This window comes from Condylura cristata, unplaced genomic scaffold (genome assembly GCF_000260355.1).
Source record: "Condylura cristata isolate star-nosed mole 26May11 unplaced genomic scaffold, ConCri1.0 scaffold00009, whole genome shotgun sequence".
NCBI lineage: Eukaryota > Metazoa > Chordata > Mammalia > Eulipotyphla > Talpidae > Condylura > Condylura cristata.
Genome location: NW_004567110.1, coordinates 25,517,600 through 25,523,191, shown reverse-complemented (window position 1 = coordinate 25,523,191; position 5,592 = coordinate 25,517,600). Strand labels below are relative to the sequence as shown.

The following is a 5,592-nucleotide window of genomic DNA, read 5'->3' as shown; positions in this document are numbered from 1 at the left end:
GCACAAAGTACATTCTAGATTATTTTGTCAGCTCTAATCTCACATAACATCCTGCTTTCTTCATCTAAGTACTTATTTTTCCAAGTGGATAAAGGTCCCTTTGTAAATACTGTAGTTTTTCTGATCCACGGTTTTACTTGCATAACTTACATTAACTCGACGAGCTTTTCCTCTTAACCCCTATCTAACCAGGTGAGAAATTTCTCAGTCCAAGTAACAGAGGGCTTACAGGTTCCCAGGAGGAAAATACAAGAAAGGTACAGATTAATAGCATCTTTGTCACTCAGAAACTAGAAAAAACAAGGAATTTACACATGCAGAGAATAAAGTAAGATGGAGTAGAGCCTACATGTGGAAATGGCAGGTGTCACTACATATATCCTTAACTTGAGGGTGGACAAAATTCAAGGGAAGTCAATATTTGAATGTGAGACATACTATATCTTTAGTTTCACTGATCTCAAACTAAAATTTAGTAGTTCTTTTCATTTAAACGTAGGCCACAACCACAGTACCTGTCAATTTTTTTGCCAGGAGAAATCACAGACATTCTCACATCACGTTAGAGCCATTTTAGATATCTGTAAATATTTTTTATACTCATCACTACTTCAAAATTATGGTAGGTATTCTGTCATAGGATTTGTGTTAGTTAGTTTGTATTATTTAGTGAATTATTAAATGAATTGATGAATTACTTAATGAATTACTAACACAACACATATCATGACTCTTTAAAATTTTGGCTAATGCTTAAGTAAAAGTGGTTTCTTTTATAATCCTGTATACTTCATCTTATACATTTAAAAAAATCATTTTGAGAAAAACCTGTAGACTTCACTGGATTGCCAGAGGCTCCAGCATCAAAAAGGTTAAAACCCCCTAAAACTATACACAAAGCATTTAATAATACCACATCCACTGTTCTAGAGTAAATCATTCCTTGCTAGAGTCTTTTGAAGCGGAAACAAACTTGACCTTGAACTCAACAGTCTCATTGCTGTAAATAGATGATTCCAATGAGAGTCATTTTTTTTTCTTATATTGCCATAAGAAAAGACCTGTAGATTCTAAGACAACTCTGCTTTCATGACATAGGTTGTTTTCTTCTAATAAGAAACTATCACTGACATTTTGTCATCAATACTGTATTGCTCTTTTATTTCATATAGCCAAAATCCCGTCTATTTTATAAAGGCATTAAATATAATCATTTTACAACTTTAACTTAAAACATCACTGAAAGAGGGCACCAAATAAATAAATAATGCTACCTGGAAAAATGTAATGATAATTATTTTTCAGTAAATGCAGTACGCATTAAAGTTGTCCATCAATGATAGGGCTTTTAAATGACAGTGCTACTGGATATAACTATGCTCAATTGAAATATTACACATCAATCAATGTTATTCCTAGCTAGGGGTGCTTAAAGTATGGCCTCTGAATTATTATAATTATGAGATGAATGAAATGAGGGAATGAAGTCTCAGTAGGTGTGTCTTGACATGTAAGCACATCAGACTTTTTGAAAATCCTCCAGGGACTCTGCCCCCAAAATAAATATCATCAAATGGCAGCAAGTTAAATGAATATTCACTCATTAAAAGCTGCTGAGAAATTATTGATGTACACACAATTACTAGTTATCATTGAAGCTAAGTACTGTGCAAAATTCTTATTTTCAAGATTAAAATGTGTTATCAGAATTCACAAACTAGTGAAGAACACAAGAACAATTCATTCTTGCACAAAATTGAGATGTCTTTACCATCATATACATAGTTAAACCATATATATAGTTAAACCATTATTTTCTATTCATCGAAGTACTAGGTATATTACATTGTTGTCCTAAAATTATATTCAATATCAGAGGTTTTCTCTAAATTACAAGCTATAAAATAATCCAACTTGTGTGAAATGAAAGAAAATAAAAAAAATTACTAATCTTCGGAAGAAAATGAACTACAACAAAGCAAGTCATACCATTCACATTGTAGTATTATAGTGCTAAAAAGACCTTATTAATCAGGGTTTCACAAACTGCTCATGCAAGGTCTGGAGCAAATTTTTGTGACTACATCCGTGTTTGAATTAAAGTAGACCTACCAGTGAGACATTTAAGTTTAGGACATTTTCATGTCTGGGTAACTATTTTAACTGTATTTCAATTTTAAAGTAAAAGCAGTTTACATGAGTCTTTCCTAAAGTCCTTCCACGGTGAAACGCTTCACAGTTGCATTTTCAGAGGCAGACACTGAGACACTGAAAACGTGCACTTTGCTCTAACAACCAAAAAGCAATTGCACGAATACATGTAAGAGGTTCCTCCCCAACTTCCTTGGCATATTCCAGTTATTTTTCTCTAAACAGGAAGCTGTTGACAGTTTTCTCTGGTATTTTCAGAATATTCTATTTATAAGAAAACCCCCCAACTTTTGTTTCAAAGTCTAACGTTCTTCCCTGCCGTGCCTATTGTGGCTAATGATGAATGCTGCAAACAAACAAGATAAAAACCCAATTCCAGACTATTCTAGGCAGATTCAGAATAGGATAGCAATTGGAAAAACAGCAAAGTTTGCAACAGAAGCAGGCTATGCTGGAGTTTTAAAACCCCAAGCAACAGCGAAGAGAGAATTCCTGGAATTCAACAGGGAATATTTGGCGCAAACTACAAAATCCCTGTATCTAAATAATCTCATGTTAGCAAGTGTTGAGCAAGAAAGGTGATTATATTTTAACCTACTCCTCAGAACATTCATCCAAACTGAACCAAATTCCAGAGACTCCACACAAAATTAGCAACTAGAAGCTGCTTCTCATTTCCCCCGGTACAATAATTGCTCATGAAGACAAACTTGTAGGCGGCAAGAGAGAGGTGGAAACCACAGTGATCTTCGAAAACAACTAACTATTGTATATGAAGCAAACTAATTACCTCACAGCGACGACGTGCAAGGTTTAGCAGTCCATGTTCTGCAGCCCGGGAAGCAGTGTGGAGTCAGCAGAGGCAGCGTTGAGAGCGGCGGCGGCGGCGGCGGCGGTCACAGCAGCAGCCCTAGCGGCCAGCATCCACCAGATTCTCACAGGCCTTTGACTGTGTGGACTCAGCTACAGACTCTGCCTCCAGCTGACGTCAAAGTCCCTGTCACATGGCCAGATGAAAGCCAAGAGAGCACTGGTTGTCGTAGCAACCACAGAAGAGCTCCGAAATTATTTCAATAGGTCATCTGTCACTGGGTGGTGGTGGGGGGGGAGGGGCGTGTATGCATATGTATGCGTGCATGTGTGTGTGTGTGTGTGTGTGCGTGCGTGCATACAACCCAAAACCATCACGGACAGCTCCCAACAATCTCATGCCCCGAACTTGTGACTCAGAAGTGCCTACAACTTTCCTCTTGAAGGTATCTGGTTTTTACAGACACTCGCAGGGAATAGACAGCCACTCTGAAATCGCTGTCACAAGCATGAGACAGGTACCCCTGCCTGTAGATCAGAAGGGGGGAAAGAAAAAAAAAAAAACCCAAAAGATTCTGGGGGTAGTTTTCAGAGCTAATTAAATGTACTTGTAAACTAAAGAGTGAAAACCAAAGCTCAAATGGAATCAGCCGAGAAGATACTTTTAAAATTACACATGAATCCACACTGATGTGCTAAGACCAGGTAAGTGATGGGAAAGAAAACTAGAATCCCAGGGGGCAGTGACCCAGAGTCCAGGGAGGGCCACTGGCCTGACATTGATGGTGATAGGGAAATTAGATGAGGACTATAGAGTTGCTGCATCGTAAAAACAAACAAACAAACAAACAAAAACAAACAAACAAAAAACCCCAAGAGTTTCACAGCAGCAATACTAAGACAACCTAATGAGCATGCTTGGGGCTCACCACACAGATGCCTTCCCTCTTCAAGAATGCCCTTGTTCAAGTCCCTTTAAAGTTCAGTTTGGAGCAAAAAGGTGACTTCCCTCCCTGTTCCCCCCACCCCCTCAAGCAAGGTCAGTGAAGGTTAAGAGCACCAGGATAAAAGGCAAGCTTTCTTTTGGACCTCATTCCCTCCTACCTTTGCATACATGCTAATTTCCCAGGTCATTCTCATTCTTAATGCACAGGAAGTCAATTAAATCAAATTAAATGAGACCCAACAGGGTCAGAAAGGGTGTACCTATTCAAAGGGGAAAAGGCTAAAAGCCGAGGAACAAGACTGAGGGCTGCAAACACCAGGGACCTTTACATACTAAAGCGATCAGGGCTTTTATTCTGTTTTGGTTTGTTTTAAAGCATAGTCTGGGGTGCTACACAATACAAATGGAAACTAAAGCGGCTGGACAGATTACATTTGTGTCGCTGTCAAAAGAACAAAATTTCTTCTGTTAAGTCAGAAATCATTTCTTGTACAATAAACCCCAAACTGCCCATATAGAATCCTCTTAGGTCATCTTTCTCTTCTTTACTTCTATTCCAGCCCCAAGTGATGAAAAAAAAAACAAAACAAAAACATTTTTATTTGAAAAGTTGCTTTCCTGGTGCTATTAAATATAGCATGACAAAGGTAAAATCCTAAACTGTAATGCTATAATGAATGCTTCCCCTTCAATTTTAGATTAGTGACAGCTGAAAATGTACCTGTTTTCACAGGGCCATTGGCTAATTGACTCCAACGTCTAGCTAAATGGCTCAGAATGACTCACCCGTGGCAAATTTCTGTAGCAGCTACAATTCACAAATTTGCAATTTGTTCCAGTTATAGTTCTGATTTTATTGTTGAGAAATACACAGCATAGTAATGAGGGAAGTGAACGGGAGCAGAAAAATCATCTTTCTAGAGTTCCAGGGCCCCCACAATCTTTGAGCTGCCTACTCCATCATCCCTCACTCCAAATCCATGACTACCTGATCAATTCGCGCTGCATCTTCAGCACCAAACAGTACAACTGCAGTACCACTCTTTGCCAATAGGTGATGTCCTAGGAAACAAGTTTCTAGTTCTAGAAAGTCCGAAAATTAAGAATTAGCAATGAATACCTCATCGTTTGAATTTTCTATAATTTTTAAGACTACGTGTTCTTTACTATATACAGACTCGGGCTTAATCTCATTGAAATAATCACTGGACTAACTTTGAAAGTGAAAAGAAGATGAATGTCTGCAATGCTTTTTCTCCATAGCAAACTTCCAGCCTTCTACTACTCACTGGCCTTTGGAAAATACCTAGCATTAGAGATTCATCTTACAGGAAGGAAGTTAGTAATTCCTCTAAGGGCTGAAATTGTGCTTCTGGTCCCTTTAGGGTTCAGGCACCTATCAATTTGGCTAATTAATCCAAATGTAGTTGTAAATCATAAGAAATATATATAAGGGCCCCTCCAATCACAGTCCACCACATTAAAGAGAACATGGTATTTTATTTTTTAAACAACAATTCATTTTCAGGTGAAAATGAATCATTGCATTTAAAATGACCCATTCAAAACCAGCCTGCAGCAGAGTTTTCACTTTCTGTGTGAATCAGTTTGATCACATTACCAGAAATAACATGTAAATGCCACTAAACAAAAAATAATTTAGGCTCACACACTTGAGCTAGCAA

General features: G+C 37.9%; 1 protein-coding gene across 3 annotated transcripts in view; it reads right to left on the bottom strand.

The window, feature by feature from the left end:
- The window catches only part of NCALD (neurocalcin delta), a 312,691-nt gene that overhangs the window by 71,474 nt on the left and 235,625 nt on the right, over positions 1-5,592 (bottom strand). Inside the window, exon 1 of one of the 3 annotated variants that reach the window (XM_004679688.2) lies at positions 2,942-3,105. The exons of the other annotated variants lie outside the window; for them this stretch is intronic. The gene's annotated coding sequence lies outside the window, so the exon portion shown is untranslated. Of the gene's footprint in view, positions 1-2,941; positions 3,106-5,592 lie in introns of those variants that run through there. 3 annotated transcript variants of the gene reach the window in all.